The following is a 14,389-nucleotide window of genomic DNA, read 5'->3' on the forward strand; positions in this document are numbered from 1 at the left end:
GGAAAGGAGGTTCCCTTTGAAAACAAAAAAAAACAAGCAAGCAAGTAAAATGTCTATTGACACCTCGCCATGCCAGCGCTGCCTGTGTTTGCTCTCCCAGGCAGCCCGCTGGCAACACCATGACCAAGTCGGCTAAATCAGCAATGCAGCGAGCTGAACCAATTGCTTTCCTACCACCTTTCCCAGCAGTGGCAAGGAGCCAAAGCCCATGCCTTATCTGTCGGACCATGCCCTTCGCACCCGCAGCGGATGCCAAGAGCATCGCCTCCCAGAAGATGTCACGTGGGAGCTCCCCCCACCATCCTCAGCCAGCTGCTGGGCTCCAGGGGCTGCTGGATCCCGCAGAGCACGGTGACCTTGCCTGCATCCCACCTCTCCTGGCTGAGTGCTGAGCATCTTGAACCTGCCGTGGTGCAAGAACGGGCAGAACTTGGGCTCGCCAGCCGTGCCGAGCGCTGCCCTTTGAACAGGGAGCAGCGGCAGCAGTCTCTTGCGCCTGGGGATGGCTTGGCCACCGACTGCCGGCTGCGGTGTTACTCATTATCCCAGCCGCACGCATGGCTGGAGTTACGATGATTTCTACCAGCTTGAGGATAAAACTCTAAATGTACAATTTCCTGCCCTGAAGGCCTTGGCTTTCAAGGATATTTAAAATGTGGGCCTCTCATTTAGATGAAAAAAGGGAATAAATGCCTAAATCTTGCTCAGGTACTGGTTTTAGATTCTTCTCATCGCTTTCCAAACAATCCCTCTTAAGCCGGAAAATTTAACAAAAACAGGCTTGTTCAGTTGCATGTACATAAGCCAACTAAAACTGGAACTGAAGGACAGCAGTAAGAGAAGAACTGGGGTCTGGAAGGCAAAGGCCTAATTAGTTGTGGTGTGTTAGAATATCTGATAACAAATACAAAGCAGAACAGGTTTTAGATGATCTGCACTGATAGGGAAGACTCCTGATATTTCTTAACCAAGCAGGAGGGTAATAAAACTCTTGCTGTGCCAGTTTGTTAGGACTGGAATGCATTGTGACTAGGGAAAAGAAAAGCAGCTCTGACACTTTTCACTGATGAAGGTATTTTTAATGAGACTAGCTGGCCTGAATTTCAAATGTTCGGTAGACGTGTGCAGGGTTGAGCGGAGGTTGCTTCATAATTGTAATGATATTGCAAAGTAAATGCAGGCAAAGTTATGTGAAACCAGTCAAATGTGGTACTCTGAGTTACTGTGGAGTTATACTTACAGACTATATCTAATGAATATGGAAATTGGCTGATTTGGAGATAAAAGGGTGTTAAAAAATGGTTCCTTGGAGCTCCTTCTCAGGCTTGTGTTTTGACATTTCTTTGTCACCTTGTGCCTGCCGTGCCAGGCTTCTCCGAATGCGGAGCTTGTTTGAATTCTGAGTTCTTAGTACTGGTTTTAATTTTAGTAATAGAGTTCATTTGGATTTTGTCTGGTTTCTGCTGTGCTAAAACACGGCTACATGAAACCACCAGTTTTGTAGTGGATGAACCTAACAAAAACTATCAACATTTACAACATTTACAACACTTAACATTTACAACAAACAGATCAGAAACTTCAGTAAACATTTAGGATCCTGCTCATGATTATCTCGACAGTGAGTCTTCTGAGTTAAAGCAGGCCAAGAACAAGCCCCAAAGAAGCTGCTGTCCACAATCTGTAGGCTTTAAACAATAGTTAAAAATCTACTTGTCATCTAAGGGCCCTCGGAGTTTTTCCCTTGTTTTGTCCAGTTTCAGGAGTCCATTTTCTTAATTTGTACAGTTAAGCCTTCCTGAAGAAATAAAAAGCAGAGGGAGGAATTACTCCATCGTACGCTGGCACTGCACTGGAGCTCAGGATCGCTGGGTGCAGTAACTTGCTTTGATGAACCAGGAAGGGGTTTCTACAAAGACTGACATTTCCCACCTCTGCTTTCTGCAGTGGATACCACCAGCCCTGGAGCCACCCCATCAACATCTGCACCATCTCCTGTGCTGCCAGGAGAAGTCAATGACAACCTGTATTTTTGCGCAAGCTCTACAGACAGAGCTTGCAGGAGGTGCAATGCGAATGCTACCCCAGCACGACCCACTTGCCCCAGGGGAAGAGGCAGAGAGCACCTTTGGCAGGAGAGGAGGGTGGCCCTACAGAGGACAGATGGCAAACAGCCCATTGGCACAGCATGTCGAGAGCTCGTAGCTGTCAAACTACCTGCCCTTAGGTGTCCTGAGCGACTTCTAATGAAATGGTCACTTGTGGAAAATAACCTTTATGCTGGAGTGCATTCAAGCCAGGAGGGTTGAGGCGTCCCGTCTGAAAGCCAGCGAGAATGCCGTTTTACCGGGCGGATCAGATGGGCTCGCGCCAGTCCCCATGGAGCAGGCAGGTTGCCTGCAACCCCGCGTTCTCCCTGTGCGCCCCGCCTTCCCCACAGGGAGAGGAGTCCTCACCTTCCAAACCTTGATGCAGCAGAAGGGCACATCTGAAGTGTTTATTTGGGGAACAAAAGCTTCCTTATACCTTGACAGCGGGGCTGCCTTCAAAGCTCTCGTTCAAACAGAGCTGTGTTTATTGAATTCCTCTGCACTGAGTATATACATGCCTGAGATTTTAATTCTTTCGTAACTGTGAAACACTTGGTCATATTTCTATCTGAGGCATCAGGATGGGAATTATTAGATATTTGTGCGAATTTTGGTCTGTTCAGATCAAGACTGGGAAAAATTCAAGTATGTGGGACTTCAGAGGTTCCCTGGGCAGAGAGACTCAGGAGGAGGGAAATCTCTTCTCCCCAGTGGCCTGTTTTGTGACAAAGTGTGTCATAAAATCTCAGACATGGAATAAAAAAGCCCACATATTGCTTTTGATAACTACTCACCCTCAGGCTTTCCGAACAGATGGGAGCACTAAACACCAAAATTCTTCAGCTTACAAACTGGCAAAAGGCCCGGCAGCGCTGCTAACAGAAGGACTTGTACGAGCTCTTCATTATTTACAAATTGAAATTCTTCTGGAAAGAATTACTATAATATGTAGGACATGATCCCAGGGTTTTGGCAAAATGTATTAGTGACATGAGCTATTGATCCTAGGAATTAAATTAGATCTTGGAAGGTTAAAGTGTGATGTTGTCTAATGTATCGGGAACTTTACCTCTAATGGAAAGTTGTTTACACCTGTTGCAAGTGCTTTAGTTAATACATGAAAGTTGGTCTTTCCAGGAGGGAATTGGCCAGCCGTTCTTCTCAAACGGTGCCTGTAGAAACCAGGCGAGCAGTTCTGGGCTAGAAGCGTGATTGTAATATCACTGCCACATGACCAAAATGCTGCATCTACTTTATCTCCTATTTTTTTGTCAAATGTAACCTTTTGCTCCCAAATATCTCATTGTGGAAACTTCCTGCAAATAATTCAAAACTTAGAAAGTTGTTTATTAAAAGAATATTTTAGGAGGTGGGGTTTTTTGCTTCTAGGTACTATCAAAACAAGTTTACTCTTAAGGATTCAACTATATCATATCAAATTAAACCCGCAAAATTATTACTGTCTTTGTAGCACATAATCAAACAGGGGTTTGAAGCACCGGAAATAAAATGGTGGGAGCAGAGGGCTCAGCTATATGGAGTTGTTTCTGTAATTTCAGAAAACTACAGAGCTCTGGGTTCTGATGCTGGCGGGAGCTGGCAGCTGCCGACTCAGGCAGCGGTGAGGCAGCGAGCGGATCTGCTGGGAAGGGAGCAGGAAGCATCGTGCAGACATTTCCTGCTTCCCCAGCAGTTTCTGCCAACACGTGTCATCTCTAATTTGGGAAGGGAGGATGCCATCTGGCATACCAGCTTTGAAGGGAGTATGCCTGCAGTTTATATTGCGGGCGGCAGCTCCAGCAGGGCAGGGCGGAGGGAGACACCCGGACACAAATTCAGCGAGCGGTAGTTTCCTGCTTGCCAGATAACATCCCTCACGATGGGGTACCCATCGGTCAGAAGTGGATGTGCCTCTCTCCGAAATACCTTCCTCATTAAACTTTCACTGGCACTCCTATTGTTTCCTTTAAATGTTTTGGCGTTGACATGTTGTTTTGTTGAAAAATTCCTGTCCGGCTCTGCTCAGTATCCCTTCCTTCAGTAAGCTGTCAGGGCGCTTTTGACTTGCCAGCCTTACGGCAGTCACATAACACGGAAACTTGCAATATGAATCAGTGATATATGTGTCTCCCAGAGGATGCGAGTGATGGAAATCCCAGTTATTGGTTATTATTGGACCAGTGGGAACTTAGGGCTGGGAAAGAGATCATCTTACCGGTCTCACTGTAGTAAACAGAGCCCCTTCTTTGTTCTCCTGAAGCCACTAATTGTAATGGCAGCTACGTTCAGGCCCCAATTTTGGGACCATCCACACGGAGCAAGGGTGACTGGTTGAAGCATTCAGATTATCCTGCAGGCTCGGGCTTTTGTTGGTTTTGAGTCAGAATAAGATCTCCAGAAGGCAGTCAGACTGTGAGTATTTCTGCAATGCATTTCAGGAATATCCAAACCAGCTTTAGCCAAGAAGCGATAGCGCTGATTGTTTGCAAGAGTTGTGCAAGCATCAGCTGAAGCCTGCTGTTGCTGTGCCGTGCTTAGAAAGCTAATAGCGGGAAGCAGGCTCAGGCACTGTATCTTTGGATCGCAGCAAAGGCAGAGTATTTGTTCAGCTGTGCACGTGAAGGTGGGCAGGCTCTTCCCCCTGCTGAGGAGTTTAGTAGATCTCTCACTGTTTTATTCTCCAGTCTTTGCTACGGAAGACCACGCTGCTTTTTTTTTTTTTTCTTTTTCCCAGGAAATCTTAGATTCCTGCTCCTGCCAGCTTGCCTGTGTGGGGCATCAATAAAAAGTGACTGACTGAGTCAGGCCTCCTTCTGTGCATTTGCACTTTTGCTCCTGTCAGATCTTTTAAAAAAAACACAGTTGAGTTTGACCAGTGCTCTAACTAGAAAAACTCTGAAGGACAAAAACAGTTGTCTTTGTTTAGCACAAGTATCTATGGTTTATCTACAGCTATCTGCCGTCAGGTCCTGTGGCAGTTGGGTTGTGTTTCTCCCTCCGCCCCCATCCTTCTGCCGTATTCTTCATTAGCTTAATTCTTTAAATAAATATTGTTCTTTCCCACCGTTGCGAATGCGATTGTCAATCATCTGCCAAGTGGCTTAGCAACACATCCCAAGACCTGAGAAAGCTAAAGGCACTGGCCCGGCCTGCCCTTGCACCTGCTGCAAAGCAGACAGGTAAGAAATGATGCAAACAGATATCTTTGTTAAGGAAAAGAGGACACAGTGGTTAGTCTGAGAAAACACAACACCAATTACATTTGCAAATAGGGTCAAGTGCCTGTTCTTCGTTTCCAGTAACTGCCAGTGCCCTCTCCGCTCCTACCCTAGCTGCCATTGAAATGGTCCCTTGCACCAAAGTCCTCACAAGGGAGGCAAAAGAGGATGCAGAGCCCTGGAGCGGTCACGACAGCTTCAAAAGGAGCTGTTTGCCCCGACATATGATGTCTTGGGAGCCATCTGTTCTCTCGGGACACAAGTTCATGGACAACAATAATGACTTTGCATGGTGTTAGCTAACCTGTGAGCAAATAACTCATGCAAATAAAACCCCATTGCAGCACCTCTCTAGGGAAAAAAGAATTTTAAGATGGTGACTGGACTTGCCAGAGCAACGTGAATTTGTTTAGAAGAGGATTTGGGTGTTTTGGAAGGTGTTTTCCTCCTGGTGAAGAGCAGATACCAAACTGCTTCATGTTCTCCAAAAGGAGGTAACAGTCACGGACCGCTTGGGTCCAATACCAAAGGCCATTCAGCAGCCGAGCTGCCACGGAGGAGGGCAGGAGTACGTATATGCCTACATACGTACGTGCATTCACGCGCACATCAGGCAGGAGACTGCCAGAGCTTTCTCTGAACGATTTCAGCAGAGTGTTTTGATTTCTAGAGTCTGACACATTCCAGCCATTTAATGAGAATCTGGGGATTTTTATTGAGCTCACATTTAGGGAATTGAGCAGACTGTTTTCCTGTGGGAACATCAGTCCCGTACCTTGCACGGAAATGGCATGAAGTCGCCCTTAATTTCTTTTATTTACTTTTTTAAATCCAGGATCTTGCAGAATACAGGGAAGTGAAGCAAGGTGATATATAACTAACAGAAAAATACGAAATTCTTTTCAAAGGCTTGACATTGAAATGCATGCCTGAAACTCACTGTTGCATGAGCTAATATCAGGCAAGTGAAAGCAACTGGCTATGAATAGAGGCAAATTTCTGTTTAAAATATGAAATCCCCTCCGCAATCAAGAACAGCTCTGTGAGGTTGTTTGTCAGGCTCTCACTATGCTGCACTATTACGAATTGATTTCAGGCAGGGGATCAGTGAAATCATATCTGACTTGGCCAGATGCCAGCAGCATTCAAGAAGTTATGATTTCCAGGAAAAAATTATGATTTCCAGGATAACAACATGGTCTCTATCACCTGCAAAACCATGAATGGTACGTCAGTGGCTCACAGTTGTTTTGTAAGAAAGGCTCACTAGAGAAAATTGGTAATATTATATGCCCATGTCCCCCTTCCCCCAAATCCTGCTCCTTTTACTCCTGGCACTTGTCCCCAGTGCTGCTGCTACCACCGCTCCCCTCTTCTCCTCTGGTCACCCAACAAAGGATTCCCACCACATCCTTCTCTCCCTGCCTTTTGTCATTGCCTGTCAGAGGAGACCCAGGTGAGTGCTCTGTCAGTGATTTTCAGCTGGCATCTGCCCAGCTGTTGTTGGAGACATGACTCGACAGCATCACATTTTCTCCCTCTAACTGAAGATGCTGCAAAATGCTGATGGGCTTTTCTGTAAGTAGTTGCATATGTTGAGATGTATGCTTTTCCCATGTTAGAAAATATGCATTTTCCTAACCACTGAGGACTGCAAATAAATGTTCTCAGGTCTGAATGTATCATTAGACTACCGTGATGGTATTGCATTTACATCTGGCAGTTCCCAACAGAACAAAGACTGCTAAAATAGTGAGGATAATGTGAGGAAGGAGTTTGAAAAAAATCTGCATTTGACTAAAAAAATATTTGAAACAGACTCTTCTAATGATGATGGAGGAGGTGTTTGAAGTTTGGAATAGGATTAATTGATCATCTTGCTTCACTAATACTTTTTATGAGTTTGTGTAACAGTGGAGATACATAGCCTATTTTCAGCAGCTTCATCTCAAATCATATCGCAAGAATCAGGTTTTTTAACCCTCTATTAACCATATGACGTTTATGAAATACCTCTTAAAGTTCTCTTTTAGATCCTTTTATTATTAGAACATGGTGCTAATAACGCCAAGTTCACAGGTTCAATCCCTGCTCACTGCAGGAGGGGGTGGGCTCGATGATCTCTCAAGGTCCCTTCCAACCCAAAGCGTTCTATGATTCTATGATTATTAATTCTGCTCACCTTTCACTTGTGCACTTTAATAAAAAGCCATTCTTTTGTGAAGAAACGTCTTGACTGCAGCTGAACTGAAGCCCGTGGGCTACTGCAAGAAGGAGGTTATTGTATAAACCTTTGGACAACAGGCAGCCACACAAAACCTAGTGTCACAGGCTGTGTTCTAAGAACTCATGCTGGTGAAATTGCAATCTCGTATTTGCGGAGAAGCTGGTTTTGTCAGCTGAATTTGTAGCGGCACCCAGTGGCTAAAATATAGACTGCAGATTTTTCTTTACACTAGGCTGCCCAAAGATTTCCCAACTCCAATGTACTCGTGTCCACCAGGTAAAAAGCTTCCAGCTAAGCCCAGGGAGATCCTAGCAAGGGGAAACTGTTTCCAGCCTCTCTCATGAGTACTAAAAGAGTTAGGCATCTAGGCATCTGATTACCCTTGGAATACGCCCTTTTTCACTGGAACAGCTAAATATACATATTTCCCTAACGTTATTTTCCTGTGCAAATGCTGCAGTTGCCATGGGAGAGTTATATAACAATCTGCGGGAAGGGATGTGATCCACGTAATTGCAAATAGGAAGCAAAATATCTGCAGTGAGCTCCTGGCTATACATAGTCTATGCTATAACACACTATAATATTCCCTGCCTTTGACGTTATATCTATTTATATATGTACATACATGCTATATATAATTATATATGTGTGTGTGTTTGCACACATGCACACAGAGCGTTTTGTAGGAAGACAAATAGGCGGACTCAGAATATCAATGCCAAGAGTCCACTATCTGCTGGTCCATGTCATTCACTATTTAAAAGCTGACATGAGGTTGTGCAGTATTAACACTTCATAAATCAGTTTTTGTAGAAGAAACACCGGGGCTGAAATCCTGGCCCCCTGAACACATCTGCCCCACTGTCATGGGTTAGCCCCAGCCAGCAACTAAGCACCACGCAGCTGCTCGCTCACTCCCCCTGCCCCGATGGGATGGGGGAGAGAATCGGAGGAGGAAGAGTGCGAAACACTCCTGGGCTGAGATAAGAACAGTTTAATAATTGAAATAAAATAAAGTAAAATAATAATAATAACAATATAATAATAATAGTAATAATAATATACAAAGCAAGTGATGCACAATGCAGTTGCTCACCACCCCCCGACCGATACCCAGACAGTTCCCGAGCAGCGATCGCTGCTCCCCGGTCAACCCCCCACCCTGTTTCTATACTGAGCATGACGTCATATGGTATGGAATAGCCCTTTGGTCAGTTTGGATCAACTATTCTGGCTGTGCCCCCTCCCAGTTTCTTGTGCACCTGGCAGAGCATGGGAAGCTGAAAAGTCCTTGACTAGCATAAGCAGTACTCAGCAACAACTAAAACATCAGTGTGTTATCAACATTCTTCTCCTACTAAATCCAAAACACAGCACTGTGCCTGCTACTAGGAAGAAAATTAACTCTATCCCAGCCAAAACCAGGACACCCACGTAGGCACAAGGGCAGCTGGTGCTCATGCTCCTTGCAGGCTTCATCTCCCTGGTCCAGGTAACAGGGGCAGCAGAGCTGTGACCTATGTTAACTAAGTATTCCTTATGCATGTGTAGGAAGGTTTCTGCTACCATATCTTCCCTGCTGCTGGCAAAACTCTCACGGACTTCCCTGAGACATGGGTTTCTCACTGCATGGCCTTGGGCCTTCAGACTGATCCCCAGGACCCTTTCAGAACGCTCAGAGCTGACCCCTGGGGTGGACCCCAGGGTGCTTGTCCATAGAGGGGCACCTGCTCTGACAGTAGCAGCCAGAAACATCTTGCTATAATAATAAATGTATTTCTAAATACCCAGCCAAAGCTCTTAGTGCAGCACATAAAAGTAAAATAACATTTTCAAGGCAATGTAAGATCACTACTAGTATGAGAGCCACCCTCCGTATAGTAACGAACACAGCTGGTGTGAGGTGCAGGCGGTTGCAAATATGTGGCCACCCATGGTAGTTCAGATAACCTGATGTGTGCAAAGCTGGGAAGGAGCAAAAAAACCAAGGGAAAAGCTGGCTGATGCAGAGAGGCAGTGAAAGTGAGCACTCGCTGAGGGCTCACCACAGCTCAGACCTCGCCTGCCGGCTGGTGAGCATAACTACAGATCACCGCTGCCCTCGCAAAGCCCTCTGTGAAGCCTAAGGGGAAGCTGCCAAGCACATTCACCGCAAAGAACTTCAAAAACATGCACCAGCAGGTGCCACGTTGTTTCATCCCTTGTGCACCAAGATAAAAGGCCTGGCGGGACGGTTTCCAAACTAGTTTCTGTTCTAGTTTTTCCTCCTAGTTGTAAGTTTCCCTCCTACCATGCCAGACGTGAAGCACCAGAGAGAAACAAACCTAAGGCTCAACTAGTTACAGATGTGATCCTCACTTTGGTGAGCTGTTCCTCCTTTGGGAACCACTGGTCGAGAGAATATCCTGCCATATGAATGCTCACTTCTAAGTGGAAGGTGCTGGAGTTAGGAAGAAGCAAACAGCTGGAGATACCCTCATCTCTAATCCCCACCTCTTTTCCAGAGTTTCCTCTACCCACACAAGAAGCAAATTTGTCTCAGCCACCCACCTTCATGAGTACTTTCACAGGCTGGACCGTGAGCTCGGTGCACTGGGGCTTTCTCCATTTTCACTCCCCAGCTGCTGGGCAGACACCTCAGACAGCAGGATGGGATAGGAAACCTTTAGTGATAGTTTCCCAAATAGCCAGAGAAGACCTGGTTCAGCTTATCCATTCAGGCTCTGCCTCTATGGTTAATGAAGCACAGGAATAGCTCATCTTGGGAGGTAAAGGACTCTCCACCACTGATGACTCTTACATATAGGAGAGACGAAAACCTCTTGAGAATGATTTACTTGTAGCTGTTTCTCCATTATGAGAAAGAGGATGGACTAGAGGACCTCTTAAGGTACTGTTCAGCCTTATTTTCTATGATTTCTAGTTGTGACTAGAGACTTCAGTCTCTAGAGATATCTGACTGACGTGAAGGGACTTTCTACATTGATTACAATGCCTAACACCACCACAAAAAAAGAAAGAACAAAAAACTCCAGTAAACCAAGAACAGTGATACTTCTTTGTAGCAAATGTAAAGTCTTATTTTATCTTAAGCTCATTAAGAGCACAAAAATACATGCTGATTAGTTGTGGCCAATTAAAAAAATTATTAATACTGACACTGATTAATACTGACAAAGTTTGTGTTGCATTTAAACTTGTACTTAAAAGATCAACATCCCTTTTTCATGCTTCAGTAATTGCTGTCTTTCATATCTGAAGATAATTCTTTTACCTTTAATAAATATTTATTAGTGAGATATTTTCTCATCAGTTTTCCCAGGCAATACTTCGAAAACGCTCTGCCTGCGAAATGTTGACCTTATTTTGCCTTGCTCAAGCTTAGTGGCCTGTGTAGCCACCGCACTACAAGGGACCTTCCCTTTTCTCACAGTGGTAATAGAGAGGTCAGTGTCCCCGGGTGGACTTGCAAGAGCTTTTTCCTAATCCCTGTAAAATACAGGATGTTCCAATAGGATGAGAGAGTGAGAACCCCTTTCCCCACTCCTCCCCCAACCAAAAAACAGTTTGAAGGGGAGAAGGAATGATAAACATGGGACAACATAGAGAATGAGAGATAGAAGCAAATGCCATCCTAACATCATACAGAATGTTACTGGCCTGAGTGTAGGATGAAGATGCAAACCATGAATGCGTAACACATCTTCCCCAATAAATGGTGTCACCCCTATACACACACGCATCTCCCTCTTCCAGTTATTCATTATTCATGTCTGCTCAGGCCCAGTTACTTTCAGCAAGACAGAGTCAGAACATCAATTGCAAGTTTGGTGGGACGCTGTGGAACCACCGAAGCAAGACCAACTGTGCCTGTCATTCCTGACCAAGGCTTATGTTCTTAAATACTGCCCAGCAATTGACCCTTTGAGACTTTGCTTTCCTAACATTTCCTAATGTCAAATCTGAACCTTACTCACTGTAGTTTTCCTGTCATGCAATCAACTGCAGATAAGGGGAACAAACGGTTTCCTTTCCTGTTGCATAGTTGAAGATCATCACAACCCTTCTCAGTTTACCCTTTTCTCTTTTCCTCTGGAGAAAACCAAATTCAAACCAATTTTAATTTATCCAGTCTTGTCTTCAAAAGCCCATTCTGGTTTTTGTTGCTTTCCACTAGTTCTCCTCCTCCTTGAAGGGCAATGCCCAAAAACAGAGGCCACGCGTCTGCTGAGCAGAGCAGGAGGATTGCTTCATCCTCTTACAGACAATATTTCTGCTTATACAGAAGTTTCATCTGCAAGTGATTTTGCACAAAAGCGTGATGCTGTTGACTCATATTCCAGCTTGTGACAAGATACCCCATGGATCCTTTTCTGTAAAACTGTGGGTTACCTGGTTTCTCCTAATCTTGTGCCTGTGACACTGGTTGTTTCAGTTACATGTGGAACCTTCTACTTTCAAGGAACTTACATCATCTTTCTAGCCATGGGTTTTACAGCCAGACAAATTATGTGGGTTTTTCTTTTCCTTTATTGAATTTCACTCTATTTTTCCCCCAGGCAACTTCTCCAATTTGTAAAGATCATTTTGAATTATAATCCTGTCCTCCAAAATGTTTGAAGCCCCTCCCAGCCTGGTGGCTGCCAACACTCATTGCAAACAATGTCCCCAGGAGACTTTTGAACACAGCTGTTAAACGTTGACTTTTTGCTGAGCTGCATCAGCTATGGGTCAGTTTTGGAAAGTATTTTCCTTAGTCTGGATTAAGACACTCTAAGTATCTTGAAAAGGGAGAGGCTTTATTTACTGCTACTCTTCTAAAGGAAGAGACATCTGGACTGGCAAACTCTGTTAATCCAGAGCAGTCCTGCAAAGATTGTATTTCTTGCAGCTCTTCCCTGTGTAAAAAGCAAGCTTCTTGTTTTGCTCATTGAGCCACTGTCTGGCCTCCACATACTTCTGTAACAGATCTAATTCTTGAACTGTCTTTTTGAATCCAGGCCTGACTGCATATACGTCTATTCATTCTTTTTTTTTTAAGACAATGATTCAAAGGCTTTTTGTACATGTTGAATGTTCACAGAAATATTTAACAGAAGTGCTCATGCACAAAAACAGTTCTCGCTAGGGTAAATTTTGGATCAGGATGAGCTCTTAGCTTCTGGGTCATTATTGCATACTTTATACTATTACAAAGTAGCGTTTTTTTCAATGTGTGTTTTTGGCTTAGTGCCATGTTATCTGGAGGATGATTTGGATGGGAGGTCTCACAATAGATTATTTGGTGAATTAATGAATATAGAGATTATGAGATAAAATGATAAGTATATAGAGAATATAGAGATATAGAGAACACTATTACCTTTCAGGCATTGATTTTGCAGACAAACAAATGATGGCTTTTTTTTCTTTTAGTTCAGACTAAATATTCTCCTCTGTTGCAGATCCTCCTTTGGGATAAACTGCTATTGCTTCATTGACCACAACAGACTTGTGACATTTTATGCCAGCTGAGGACCTGCCTCTGTTATACTTCAACAAGAATATTAAAAGCAATATACTGTTCACAAAAAAAACCCCAGAAACACAAGCGTATCTGGTATCCTTTAATGTAGGTTAAGTCATGGAAGGTTTTAAAGCATAGTATGCTTCAGTAATTTAAGCTCTATTTCAGTTTCAGACTGTACAGTAAACATTTCATTTCATATAACTGGTGTCATTATAATACCTAGAGGGTTATTCGGATAGCAGATCCTCTAGCAGTGAATTACTGAAGTTAGAGGGTATGGGGAACATAAGGAATCCTGAATGCATTTATGGACAATGAGAAAAGCCACAGGCATTTGTAACAAGACAAAAAAGAAGCAAGATATTTCTGCAGATAATAAATAGGCTCAATGGCATTTGTAATGGTGAAGCTGACCAATCTCATATAGACCAAGTTTTCTTACTTCCACTGACCTTCATTCAGATATAGAATCCACCACCCCTGTTTTCCTCTGGCAATCCAGAATCCCCTGGCTTCACATTCACCGTGTGGATTTTATTTGAGCAAGAGGGCAAATAGGGAACGCAGCACAGGTTTGTTGCCCAGATCTGGCACTGAACAACATCCCAGACTGAAAGGAGAGGAACAGAGGGGGAAATCTGTGAGCACACGGTCATACACCAGGGTGTAAAAAACTCCCATGAGGGGGAATTTGCAAGGAGCAGGCAGCATTTTTAGAAGCATGAAGACAAACATGCCTGAAATATGGGGTGATTAGGAAGGGAAAAATAATAAGAAGAAGAGAAATAGAGAAAGAGCAAGCAGGAGAGTGGGAGGGAAAGAAAGAAAGGAAAGAGAAGAAAGAAAGAAAGAAAGGAAAGAGAATAAAGAAAGAAAGAGAAGAAAGAAAGAAAGGAAAGAGAAGAAAGAAAGAAAGGAAAGAGAAGAAAGGAGGGAAGGAAGGAAGGAAGGAAGGAAGGAAGGAAGGAAGGAAGGAAGGAAGGAAGGAAGGAAGGAAGGAAGGAAGGAAGGAAGGAAGGAGGGAAGGAGGGAAGGAGGGAAGGAGGGAAGGAGGGAAGGAAGAAAAATACAGAAAGGAGGAAGGGAAAATAGGCAGAACAATCTCTCTGTTAGACTCTACATTGCAAAAGTGGCAACAATGAAAAGGCTGGAGACCAGCTTTCCAAATGGTATCCCTGATTGATGTACTGGTGATACAGCCATTAACTAACAAGCTCTTTTGGGTAAATTTGTTGGTGAATCATCAGAGACAATGACAATTCAGTCAGATCCTTCTCAGAATGAACAAGAGCAAAAGGAAATATTAGGGGAAAAAAAGAAACCATTTCAAGCAAATTCATAT

The sequence above is a fragment of the Pelecanus crispus genome, chromosome 1 (genome assembly GCF_030463565.1).
Source record: "Pelecanus crispus isolate bPelCri1 chromosome 1, bPelCri1.pri, whole genome shotgun sequence".
NCBI classification, from domain to species: domain Eukaryota; kingdom Metazoa; phylum Chordata; class Aves; order Pelecaniformes; family Pelecanidae; genus Pelecanus; species Pelecanus crispus.